This window comes from Gorilla gorilla, chromosome X (assembly GCF_029281585.2).
Source record: "Gorilla gorilla gorilla isolate KB3781 chromosome X, NHGRI_mGorGor1-v2.1_pri, whole genome shotgun sequence".
NCBI classification, from domain to species: domain Eukaryota; kingdom Metazoa; phylum Chordata; class Mammalia; order Primates; family Hominidae; genus Gorilla; species Gorilla gorilla.
In genome coordinates, this window is record NC_073247.2 from 62,728,822 (window position 1) to 62,742,441 (window position 13,620).

A 13,620-nucleotide genomic window follows, 5' to 3' on the forward strand; every position below is an offset into this window, starting at 1 on the left:
AAATTAATAGAATGGAAAATACAACTTTCTATGTACAGAGGTTAATATCAGTACAGAAACAGGAGCACGTTTTCAGAGTGACAGCATCATTATTGACATCGTTGTAGGGAAGATAGGCGCCCCATAAAGTTTAAAGTCATGGAATCCTGGAGTTGCCCCTTCTGTCTCTTTAAGTACGGTCCAAAACTTAAAAAATGAGATTCAATCTAGAAACAAAGGAACATAGAAAAGGCTATCACTAAGTATTCAGTCTTGAAGAGATTTCACTTCCAGAGGATAGAAAGAGGTCTTATATCCCAATTCATTTCATGAAGCTAGAGCAACCTTGGTAGCAAAGTCCATCAAAGAAAACACAGATGGTCCTGACTTATGACGCTTCCACTTAAATTTTTTGATTTTATGATGGTGGATAAACGAAATGCATTCCGTAGGAATGGTGCTTCATCTTGCCATGTAAGCACTGTGTTTTTCACTTCCATGACACTATTCAGTAAATTACGTGAGATATTCAAAGTTATGATAAAATAGACTTTGTGTCACATGATTTTGCACAGCTGTAGGCTAATGTAAGCATTCTGGCTACGTTTAAGGTGGACTAAGCTAAGCTGTGTGCTAAGTTAGGTGTACTGAATGCATATTCAACTTACAAAATTTTCAGTATATGATGGATTTATTGGACAAAATCCCATGATAAGTTTCGAAGCATATCTACATAAAATGAAAATATAGGCTAATGTCACTTCTCAGGACATGCATAAAAATCCTAAACAAATTAGTTAGACATAGATTATCCAAAAAATATAGTGTGTCATGACCCAATTTTTCCACCTAGCAATGTAAGGTTGGTTTAAACACAGCAACTTACCAACGTAATTCACAATGTTAACAGATGAGTAAAGGAAAAAGTCCTGTAATCGTCTATGTGGATGCACTACAAGTGCTTCATGAAAATAAACATGTACTCAAGATATATACTCTTAGCAACTGAGGAATACAATGGAACTTCCTATTCTAATAAAGTATATGTATTTTATAAGCACAGCAAGCATGGTAAAATGTTGAAAGTTTTTCAGTGTCTCTTAGGCGTAAGAGAAGGATGGCCACAATTACTGGTTCTAATCAGCCTTGTATTGGGTGGGTCTGTCCAATGTTGTAAAATAGGAAACAGGATAACGCTTGAAATGTCAGAAACAAGCTTTTGTTATTCAAAGATGCTATGAATGTGTATTTTGAAAATCAGAATGGATCTAGAGATAAATTTGGAATAAGGCTATTTAGGAAGGATACTGTATAGAAAATCAATATATAAACATTATACCTGTTGAATGGAAGATAAATGTGTTTTCTCCATTCTTATTGCACAACTAGTAACATGAAAGGCTTCTGTGACCACATCTATGGGGACTTTTCCAGAAACACCAAGAAAACAATGAGTTTTGCAGCATACACTAGCTGGGTGTTCTCTCATTCAACTCGATCCACCTGGAGATAGCGTGAGGTTGCACAGGATGAGGGCTCAGTGCCACAAGATGGCCCTGCCAATCGGTGCAAGCCCTAGGTTGTTTTACCTGTGCTTCTGAAACACCAGCTTTAAATTGGGTTTCCAATAACTCCTACTCAAGTTTAATTAATTTGCTAGAACATCTCACAAGACTCAGGGAAATATATAATTTTATGGGTTTATGAAAACAGGATACTAGAAAGGATGCAGATAAAGAGATACACAGGATACAAAAATGGGGAAGGGGGCAGGGAACTTCCATGCCATCTATGGGCATGCTGCCCTCCATGTGCTCAGCTATCTGGAAGCTCTCTGAACCCTGCCTTTTGGTTTTTGAAGGAGGTTTTCATTATGTTTGAATGATTGATTAAACCATTGGCTGCCCATTGGTGATCAACATAACTTTCAGCCCTTATCCCTTCCCTGAAGGTTGGGAATGGGGCTGAAACTCCCAACCCTTTAATCCCTTCCCTGAAGGTTGGGAATGGGGCTGAAACTCCCAACCCTTTAATCCCCCATCCTAGAGCTACAGAGGGGCTGCCAGCCATCATTCAACTCACTAGCATACAAAAAGATATCATTTTATGAAGATCTAAAAATTTTAGGATATGTATGCCAGTAAGCATGGTCAAAGACCACACACATATTTCACAACATCACTTCTGTGTATACCAGCTCAATCAGAATACAAAATTTCAAGTGATTCTTTATTTTCCTTTTTTTTTAAGAGTCTCCCTTGCAGACTTGCAGTAACGTAAAAATCATTACCAGCATCCTCGACCTCCTGGGCTCAAGGGATTCTCTTGCCTCAGCCTCCAGAGTAGCTGGGACTACAGTCACATACAGACATGAGTACATTCATGCAATCATTCATTTATTTTTGCAGGGAGGGGGTCTCGCTGTGTTGCTCAACCTGGTGTCAGTCTCTGAGCTTAAGCAGTCCACCTCCCTCAGCATGCCAAAATACTGGGATTACAGACATGAGCCACTGCACCTGGCCACAAGTTACAAAAGTATTAACTACCTGGGAATAAAATGAATAAAAAATGTGCAAGAATTCTTTGGAGAAGGCTTAAAACTTTATTGAGACATTTTTAAGTCAAATATCTAATGTAAAACCAGTTTGTGTTGTTTCAGCTTGTCTTCATTTAAAACTGTGGTTGCCCATCACCTATAATAGAAACATAACAGGAGGGGACATTACTAGCAGAACTGTATAAAATAAACAGATAAAATTAAAGGTATGAGAAGGACACCAAAGTTTTAGTTTTACACAATGGACTAAAACTAGGAGCCTAAGAGTCACTCTATGGCTTATATTGAATTAGACTTCTGTAGAGACGTAATATGTGTCTGTATTCTCTGTAGAGAGTACATTTATTACTTTTGAATAACTTCAACTAATGATTCATACCTGTCTTTTATTCACTACCTGTCTTCCCATAAGTTTGTTCTGTGGCTCTTCTACTATTATGTTTATTTCTTTGTATTATTTTCATTTGTCATGTAATTTTCTGTCTATTTTAGTAACATGTGCATTTAAGGCTATGATCTTCCTAAGAATACAATTGAGGCTTGTTCGATATTCTTCCAGAAATCGTCTGAAAACTATCTTTTAATGTAAATAGTCTAATGGAATGGTTCAGCGGTGTAGAGTAAAAACATTTAGGTAATTTCTCCCCTAAACATGCAGTGCTTCAGTTAAAATCAGAAAGTCTTCTAATTCATAGCCATCAATTGGCATTTTATGCGTAAAAAATACTTATGTCAACTACCCAGGAATTAGTACCCTTAGAATACTTGAAATTTAATTCCTATCATCTGAGGTCTCAAGGCAGAAACCTGTAAAATGTAACCTATGATATGGTTGGAAGAGATTGTATCATACTTGTCTTCTATCTAATTGCACACAGTAGGTCATGAAGACTGACAGGAGGGCAGAGAGCATGCTTAGCACAGGCATCTTACACCTACCTTGAGCATCACTGACCTACGCGCATTCTCTCTACTTATCAGCCACAGAAATAAGACTGTCACTTGCCATTTTATTATAACGGTTTCTTCTGATTTAGCAAGGACAGTATTTTCAACATAGAAAATGTATCTCAAAGGTAAGAGATGATTCATTATATCCAGGGACTCCAGGAAACTACAAACTATACTTATCAATTTTCCAGCCAACTTTCAGCAAACATTTGAGACCCTTTCCTAATGCTTTCTTTCCTCCTGTTACTGCTCAAGGCATAAGGCATGATGCACACATAGGCCTCCTCCCCCCATAGACATTCTTTCTTTCCCTTCCCAGGACCTTGAATCTCAGCTGCACCTTGATCATTCTTCTCTCTCCTGACCAGGTTTTGGATCTTGACTTTCAGCTGGTGGTTCCTCCTCTCATGGCTCTTTATCACTGGGCTCCTGGGAACAGGGGTGTGTGTTTGTCCAGATAAAAAGTTTTGTTATCAATTGCATGTCAATAATATAAATGTATAGAATACAGACATATTGTTGATCATAAGTACGTCTGAAGACATTTCTCCAACACTATACCATATACTAATTGTTCATAGAGTTACTCTTTTCACAGACAGGTTACTCTAATACAGTTAACCTCAAGGGCTTCAGAAGCCATTTTAATTTATGTTGGGATGAATGTGTGGAATCATGGGATACTTTAATCATTGTACATATACTAGTTCAACACTATCATGAAAAGGAATTTCTGCTAATGGAAAGCATTGAATGGCAAGGCACTCACAAGCATAGGCCCAATCAGCTCAGGAGGTTGTACATATCATCTTGGTCTAGGCCTATATATTGATCTTCCTAGCCAATTCATATTTCACAGTGCGAACAGGAAACTGTGATGGGGAAAATGCACTTGACAGGATAGCTATATTTGACCACTTCCATAGCCAAATTTCAACTTGTAATTTTTTTTAAATTTGGTAAGACTTTGAATATAAGTCCTAGGGCAAGTATAAGTGTGTTTGCCTTCTGAATGAAATGCTTGCACATTCACTTACATTGGTCAAGCTAGCTAAGCAATGTCTTAAGGCTCTTGGCAAATGACACAGGGTATTTCCGATGAGGTTGGTTTCAAAACTGGACCTTCCACATAAAGACATATAGAAATATACAGCTAGTGAATTAAAACCACAGTGGCCACGGCTTTTGTCACACAACCATTTGCTAGTCCCATTTCTCCCCTAAAATCGAATTTTGTTGGAATGCAGAGCCCCATCCATTCGAACCTCAATGGTGGAGTAGACAAGTTGAGACGCATCCCTGAGTGCTCCTACAGACCTGGGAGCTGCCATCAACAACCTGCGGTGTTCTGAGTTTCCAGGCCCCTTCCTTATCTCCCACCTGGCCCTCTCTGGGGTCCCTCACGGTGAGCCTGGAATCTGTCATCTCTCAGGTGTTCCAGGCCCTTGTGGGCCTCGGATACCTTCAACAGGGCCCCCAGCACTCTCCCCATCTTCACCTGATCCCCCTGAAGTCCATGGCCCACCTTTCTCCTTTGTTCTGAACCCACCATAACAATGCCCGTGATGGTGCCGACACACGAGGAAAAGGACAATCACCTCATGACCCTTCACCCTGAGAGGCCAAGGACCATGCTGCCCCATGCTCTGGAAGGCCACGTTCCCCTCCTCACACTCACCCACACTTCCACTCCTGGGAGGGCTGGTCTGTGGACCTACGGACTGCATCTCAGTAGTGGGAGAAAGTGACCCTCACACCCTCACAGCTCTGCGACGTTCACCACGTGGCAAAGGGGCCGACTGGAAGATGCCCAGTGAACATGCGCACTGAGGCAGGGGCCCCAAGAGCATGGGCAGGGAAGTCGGTACCTGCCCTGTGGGCTGTGGTGCCCCGCCTTGCCTCACCTCATCCCCCACTCTGCAGGCCTGCCCCCTGCCCCAGGTCACCACTGTGGACTTCAAATGTGCCCTCCGTGGGCGGTTTCATATGCCTCCAGAACTGAAATACCACAGATAGTTTTCCCCTACAAAATGCACTCCATCTTCATCAGGCCCTCCTCCTCTCTATGGACCTCCTTCCTCCCCTGTCCAGGCCCTGCACGACAGCAAGGCCGTGGCTCCTTTGTCGCCTGTTAGTAGAAGGACGGGGACCTCAAGGCCCTTCCCCCTAGGAGGCCATGGACCGTGCCCGCAGGCTCCTCACACTCTCTCACACTTCAACTCTGGGAGGACTGATCTGTGGACCTACTGGCTGACTCTTAGCAACACAGAAGGAAGTCATGATGTCTCCTTGCATAGCTCTACAGGGACAGGAGGCAAATAGACAAGGCACCTGGGCAACAAAGGACATGCACACAATCAGGCACGTGCAGTGACAGCCAGGGTTTTCCCACTGTCCCCAGGCCCACATCCCCAGGGTGGTGTTTGTAGTAGAAAGAGACGCGAGATTTTTTTTTTTTTTTTGTCTCTTGCCCAAACATTCTCATGCATCCAGAAACATTGGGAACAGAGAGTCCCATGTCACCCTTAGTGGAGGATGTGTCTCAAAAAGACCTTTGTGACAGAAATAGACTTGTATGTCTACATTTACACATACTTTTTTCTCAGGGTGTTGCTCTGTCCCCCAGGCAGGAGGGCAGTGGCATGACCATGCTTCACTGCAACCTCCATCTCCTGGGCTCCAGCCATCCTCCTCAAGCTGCTGCCTCCCGAGTAGCTGGGACTGCAGGTAGACGCCACCAGGCCCAGCTAATGTATTAAATTGTTATTGTTTTAGATGCGGGGTGTCACTGTTTGCTCAGGTGGCTTTCAAACACATGGGCTCAAGTGATCCTCCCATCTTGGCCAACTTTTATACATGCTTTGATTAGTCACTTTCTCCTCTGGTTCTGGGTTTTCTACCATGCATACAATGTAATTAACTACTTCTGTAGACTCAATCAATTCACATCTGTACCCATTCTTTAGGTTGTGTTAACGCATATTTATACTTCTCCACTGGTAACTGATTTCCCTTAATACCTGTAAGGTAATCACCTGTAAGGTAACTCTGTGTGATTTCAACATTGGCTCACAGTGACTTGGAAAGCCTGCATGGGAAGTTTTTCTTGAAGGAAAGTGGAGAGTTTCCAGGAACCATTTTGAAAAACAGAGACAAGCGATGTCCTCCTTCCCTCCCTTGCCTCTCCTCCTGAGCCAGGTTTTCTATTTTCTCCATTGTTACAAAATCAGCATGTAGTATTCTGTGATGAAAAGTTTTTATCTCTTTAATCATCCCGTTTTTTTCCTCTAGACCTTTTTTTTTTCCTGGAAGGGTTGTATGCAGATGGAACAAAACATTTTCAGAAAAACACATTATGATATAAATTTAGTGAAAAGACTCATCATATTTAAGAAATGGTCAGGACGAAATCCTGAATTTATAAAAATTGTAAAAATCAGTTTACATAACCTCCATCCCTTTTGTCTACATCACTTATCCAGTGAGAAGTGTAGAAAAGATGAATTCCTTGCTTGTGACAGCTGCATTAATTAGTCAAACTTCTGGAACCCTTCCATCAATATCATACATTCAGATGTAGTGGCCACAAAATGCAAAGCCATTTTACAACTGTACCTGTTTTTCTTTTTTTTTCTTTTAATCTCATTGTAATTTCCATCAAACCCCTATCACTAAATTCACCATTCACAGAGTTACAAGTATCATGGCCAAGAGAGATCCTGCCTCAAATTTTTTTTTGTGGGTGGTGGGGTGCTGCAGCAGTGGCAGCCCAGCTGATGACAAGGCTGGAATGTGTCTTCACACACCCGCATCGCCCTTTTGAAACAGGGCTTCTCTCTGTTGCCCAAGGTGGAGTACACTGGAGGACTTACAGCTCACCACAACCTAGGACTCCTGGGCTCAAGCGATCCTGCTGCCTTACCTTCCTGAGTAGATGGGACTACAGACACGTGCCATGATGCCCAGCTAATTTTGAAAATTGTGAAGAGCAGGGGTCTCATTATGTTGCCCAGGCTGGCCTTGAACTCCTGGCCTCAAGTGATTCTCCTCCCTCAGCTTCCCAAAATACTGAGATTTCAGATGTGAGCCACCTCATGTCGCCTTTTATTTTCCTCACTCTTCTCCCTTTATAAAGGGAGAAGGCTTAAGGTTTATCGAAATCCTTGCTCCAGTCCAGGAGACTGGTTTTTTCCCTCCTGCTTGCAGGAGAGAGCAATTCATACGTCAGGGTTTTTGGCCTACTGAAAGATCTTTGGCAACAATTGCGTCCTTTCTCTACATGCCTGCAGGAGAAAACAAAAATTAAAGTCAGCACCAGGCTGCACTTTTCCTTCATACATTATCCTGTGCAGAACAGCTTTTAAGAGATCCAGTGAGCCAGTTCTCTTGCAGCTGGAGGGATTATTGTTAAATGCTGTGAGTACATGTATTTTTCATAATAGACAACAGCTCAGCTGGTGCTTCATACTATGGGGAAATCCATAGTCTCAAAGGAGTGACAACTTCATCTTCTGTATCCCTTCACACTTCCTTTATTCAAACAAGGTTTTCACCATATTGTAGTGAGCCAGGGTATTGCTGGTGAATCACACTGTTGCTGCCACTGTGTCAGGGATCCCCAAGGCCACCCTCACCTTCAGTGATTCCCTGGCATTCTCTGCTGCCCTTCTGCATACAATACTCCTGACTGGAGCCAGCCCCCTCACCTCAGGTGAGGATACCATGTCTCCCACTTTCTCAGGGGCTTTGCTCCTGCAATGATCACTCTTTTCTCCTGAACCATCGACTGCTCCCTCTACATTGGATCATTCCCCAAGCTAAGGGAAAACTCACCTTCTTCCCCCATGTCCTTTTGTAAGTACCAACACATGTATCTGCTGCCCCGCAAAGGAAAACTGCATGAACTTAAGCAACACACTTCACTGGAGTCCGTTCTCATATTATCTACAAAGGAAAATGAACCACAATATCCAAAACAATTCTGAAGTATAACTTTGGGGTATTCACCGTACATGATGTCAAAATTCACATTAATTCTATTTTATTGATTGATTATGTTCTCAATGAATGGGAAGAAGTGGAGTTCTCTCTTAGCTTGGGGATTGATCTAATATAGAGGGAGCCGTTGATGGTTCAGGAGAGAGGAGTGATCACTGCAGGAGTAAAGCCCCTGAGAAGAGGGGAGGCATGGCATCCTGAGCTGAGGTGAGGGTGCTCCCTTGAGTTAGGAGAATTGTATGTAGTTGTTGATTATGATTTTTAATCATCCAGCCCCATATGGCAATTGTGTTACTTCTCCAATATTCAAGACAGTGTGGCATTTGGGGAAAATCAACAGATCAGAATAGAGTCCAGCAATAGACTCACAGACATAATAAGTTGATTTTCAGAGAAGGGGAAAAGGCAAAGGAGAAAGTTTTTTTTTAAATAAATGATGTTGGTTTTCTCCCACCTCGTGGCCACTACATTGTTTTTTATTCCTCTGGTTTCCTTCTCTATGTTTCTCCTTTGCACTTCAACTGGTCTTCTGTTTGTCTTTCTGCCCCAACATAGTGCGGTATTTCCCACAGCATGTATCAAGTGTCTTTGTGATATTTGATATGTTCATCACATCAATGATAAACTGGATCAAGAAAATGTGGTACATATACACCATGGAATACTATGCAGCCATAAAACTAAAGAGATCATGTCCTTGGCAGGGACGTGGACAGTGGTGGAGGCCTTTATCCTTAGCAAACTAATGCAGGAACAGAAAACCAAATACCGGATCTTCTCACTTATAAGCGGGAGTTAAATGATGAAAACACATGGACACATGGGAGAAGCATCACACACTGGGGCCTACTGGAGGGCGGGGGTGGGAGGAGGGAGAGGATCAGGAAGAATAGCTCGTGGATGCTAGGCTTAATACCTGAGTGATGTGATGATCTGCGCAGTAAATCATGGTGGCACTCATTTACCTATGTAACAAATCTGCACATCCTGCACACGTAACCTTGAACTTAATATAAATTTTGGAAATAAAAAAGTCAATATCTCAGAATCCCTCTTTCCATGTGTTTGTCATCATGTCATTTATCAAAGCAGTATGGTGACATAAAAGCTCAGGTGTAATAACAGTTAGTATGATTAGTGATTTAGCAGGATTATAGCCCAGTAATTGCTAATATTGAATTGCATTGGACTGCTTACAGTACTTAAGGAAAGTTGGTAAGGAAAAATATTCATGCTTCAAAATATTTTTAAAATTCGTGTAAAATTGATCAACACTGAATACCACAGATGTCGCTGTCACTGGATGCTAATGAAGTACATAATGGACCCATAAGACACAGTCAATAATAAAGGGGGAAATAAAAGGGAACATATCAAAGCACCATCAGACTAGTGCAGAGGCACACACATGAACACACCCTGCAGCTGCGGAAAGACATGGAGGAAGTAAAGCCCCACAACTAATCAGCCATCCTTCTCACCAGCTCATGAGTTCACAAATGAGTTTGCTGAGGGTCAAATGTCTACAGTAAAACTGACCAATTTAAACATCACTGAATGCCATTTCAAGCCTCAGGTAGAAAGCTACAGACAAGAGTGAACTTATTCTGAGCAAGTCTTAATCCATCATCTTCACAGATGGCTAAAGAAATGGCCTGTAAATATCTTGTCTGACAACCGCTAAAGTACTGACATCCAAACTCTTTTATTACAATGCATGAGAGTGTTGCAGGAAAATCAGAGATGGGAGAGACGGAACATAGTTCAGGAGAGCCCTTTATTATTAAGGTGATCACCGGCTCAATCGGACTAGGGTCCAGAAAGTCTGAGCCCCGAACAAAGGGATCAATCACCTTTTAAGTAGTTTGTGGCAGGAGTTACGTGCTGCAGGAAGCGTACTTGCGGAAGCGAGAACAAAGGCAGTTAATCTTTCTTTCACATTTGTTGCACCACATGTCTTACATCCTTAGGAATACATATTTTTGTAGCATTTGCTTATCAACCTTGTGACTTCACAGCCGCGCTAGGGAGGGAAGAAAGAACTCGCTGTGCCTCAAGGAATGTGAAATGATGGAACACAGATAAGCCTCTCTGAGCATAGAGGAGAAATAAGCAGTTAATATTCTCTTTTAACCCAGGCCTCTGGGTTGGGGGGCTATATGACATTCTACCTTTAAGGAAAATAATACATTTCTTGACTATTATATTTTAAAAATTCATTAATTCCCCCTTCATTTCCCCACTTTGGTGCTTGCCATACATGCAGATTAATAAAGGGCACCACAGTCGTTTATCTCTTCCGGTGTAGGTTCATATTCTTCTTGAAGGACTGATTGGTATTTTTGCAGTGCCATTAGTTTGGTGGTAGTCGTCCGGTCTACTACCGCTTCAGTGGTGGATTGGATGCTTCTGATGAGAAGAAGTAAAAGCCAAGGCAGTATTAGGCATCCTCCAATTATGACTATAAAACCGATTATTAGAGTTTTAAAGCCTCCAAGCCATGAGAACCATCCTCCAAAAAGTGTATTTGGGCTCCATCTGGACCAGGTCTGCACTGAGACATGGGCTAACTTTCACATCTTAGCAGTAATTTCCATAACAGCTCTTCCATTGTTGTCAATTTGTAAGCAACAGTTGGTCAAATTTAGTTTGCCACAAACTCCTCCTTTGGAGGCTAGGAGATAGTCTAACGCTAGCCTATTTTGGTATATGGCATCCCTCATTTGGGTGGCATGTATAGCTAGCAAATCTAAGGCTCGAGCTGTCTCATTGACTATAATTTCTAGTACCGCTTGTAATCTTATAATTCAGTTCAGCATGTATATAGGAGTATGGTAACCCCATGACCCATCTTGGGCCTACGTAGTTGGTCCATAATATTTTATGATCCTCTCTGGAGGCTATTCATTGTCTTTCCAATTTCTTATTTCAATGTCTTTTCTTATGTTTGTGTTTACCTTTTTGGTGGTACTTATCTGGGTGGAGACATTTCTTCTGGTCCTTTTCCTTTCTTTGTTATAGACTAGGTAACTTAAATCTTCTCCTTGGGTTAATGGGAGTAAAAAGAAAGATGGTCTTATTGTTCCTAATACACAGGCTCTGATCCAATTTTCAGGCAGTAGTTGGTAGGCCTTTGTCCCAGAGATCCAGTATAGTCCTGCTGGTGCCTTCCAAATATTTGGGACATCCAGCCAATACCATGACTGATTTAACACTGGAAATTGGGAGAGGGGATTGAAATCCAGCACAGAGGAATTACCTGTACAACTTCTCTCCTGGGTCTTATTTTCTGATTCCTCGAAATATTGTTGATGTGAACAAGTTGTATCCCCTACCTCAGTTTGAAAGTTTTTTTCCCCATCGTGCTATGCAATATCTCCCAATGATAGGGGCCTTTAGTAGCCAAACACTTGGGTTGGCATTGAATTTTGTAACGAATTCTGGTATGGTAAAATTATCTTGTGGCATTAATTCTCTGGCTTCCCAAGGCTATTGATCTCCCATATTTGTACCTCCACAAACATAACGTGATGTGACCCCAAGATTAGTAGCAATACTTTCAGCTAGTTGAGCAAACAGATTTTCTGCTGTTATTGGTGGAATTTGAATCTTTGATTCTTTGGGGTCGAAATGCTTAATAAGGAATTTATAAAACCTGAATTGCTGCATTGGGTTAACTTGAACTTTAGCTCGTTGAGTCTTTTTAATAATTACAATCGGAATCCCTTGGTTTGCTCCTTCCTGGTTAAAGCCCATTAGTCCTTTATGTCCGTTAGTCCAGAAAGGCATATTTGGTTTCAGTATAGTCAGATTGAGGGGGTTGCATGTTCGGGTTGTGCACCCAATTTTGGCTTTCAGGCAGGCAAACAAAGCCACTCTTCCTGGTTAAAGGTGCTGACTGAACTCATGGGTAGTCCATTGACTGTGACAGTCAAGACAATCCTTTTCTGTTTCTCCCATTAAGATCTTAGCAGCTTTGCTGCTGATTCTTTCTTGGCCTAGATCCCTACAGACCACTCCTAGATTGTTCACCTTGCTAAATGTGCAGCTTGGCAGGCATCAAAATATATTGAGACAGGCCCTCTGTGTGAAAAAGGAAATACCTTTGTTTTGGTTACAAGCTTCCCTACTCCAGTGTCTATTGGATTCGTATATGACGGCAACAAGGGTTCCCCTATTCGGATTTCAAGCCAGAAATCGTAGGGCAGGGATTCCAGATCATAACAGATTTGAGGCTGCCCATTTCCCAGGTCACAAACAGAGTAGCTGGTTTGGTTATAAACACAAGTTCCTACCTGAGTCCCTGTGCACTCATAGTAGGTCTGGTATATCAGAGTCTTAGTTATGCCTTTTTCAGACCAAGCATCCATCATGCAGTGATGGCAACTATCTTGGTTTCCTTGGACAGCTGTTAGCATTTTTGCTACTAGTACAATCAGGTTTAGACTATGCACGGGCATCCTCCTGGGCAGCAAGTTCGACAGCAATTGCAAAGGTAACGTGACAGTAAGACAATTAGTACAAGCAAAAGAATAACTACACTGGCAAATTCTATCCACATTTACTTATCTGGCACTGGCTTCCTCAGGCTTCGGCCATGTGTAGACTACTCAGCTTCTGGTTGTGTGACTAGAGCAAGGTTTGGTGTTTCTTCAAGCTTCAGCCATACATGGACCGACCAGCCTCCAGTGTGGTCGGAGCAGGGCAGTCGTCCTTCTCTGACGCACCTTGGTCTTTCTGCAAGATCAGTCCAGCTGGATTATCTGGATCTTGCTTACTTGTCCACCAGTCTGGGGCTGGGGCTGCAGGTTTCAGCAGGCTATGATGAACCCAAGGTGTGATACCTGCAACTTTAACAGTGGTAGGGGTAGACATGATTGTTGTGGGAAGTCAGGAACCCCGAATGGAGGGACTGGCTGAAGCCATGGCAGAAGAACATGGATTGTGAAGATTTCATGGACATTTATTAGTTCCCCAAATTAATACTTTTATAATTTCTTACGCCTGTCTTTACTGCAATCTCTAACATAAATTGCTAAGATTTCATGGACACTTATCACTTCCCCAATCAATACCCTTGTGATTTTCTATGCCTATCTTTACTTTAATCTCTTAATCCCATCATCTTCGTAAGA